The 205-nt window shown below is 33.2% G+C and overlaps 1 non-coding gene across 1 annotated transcript; it reads left to right on the top strand.

Annotated features, from left to right (window-relative positions):
- Window positions 1-76: 76 nt before the first annotated feature.
- LOC115071864 lies at window positions 77-205 on the top strand. The gene has a single exon (XR_003850930.1). It is a non-coding gene; the product is annotated as a small nucleolar RNA SNORA35 (small nucleolar RNA).

The raw sequence follows: 205 nt of genomic DNA, 5'->3' as shown, positions 1-205 counted from the left end.
TTGAATTCATGTATATTTTAAATAAATGACGAATTTTAACAATAACTTTGAAATTTTAATTGAAATAATTGCCCTCCAGCATTGTGCAATGGCCTTTGGTTTTTCTTATAACCAATTAGGTCTGAAAACAATGCAAGAGAAACGTCCTTTTTCCACGAGAAACAATCCTGAAGTGGGTTGTTCCTATCGACAGGAGGTTACACAT

This window comes from Nannospalax galili, unplaced genomic scaffold (genome assembly GCF_000622305.1).
Source record: "Nannospalax galili isolate Female #2095 unplaced genomic scaffold, S.galili_v1.0 scaffold1421, whole genome shotgun sequence".
Lineage (NCBI taxonomy): Eukaryota > Metazoa > Chordata > Mammalia > Rodentia > Spalacidae > Nannospalax > Nannospalax galili.
The sequence above is the reverse complement of the archived record's forward strand: the minus strand, read 5'-3'. Positions and strand labels throughout refer to the sequence as shown.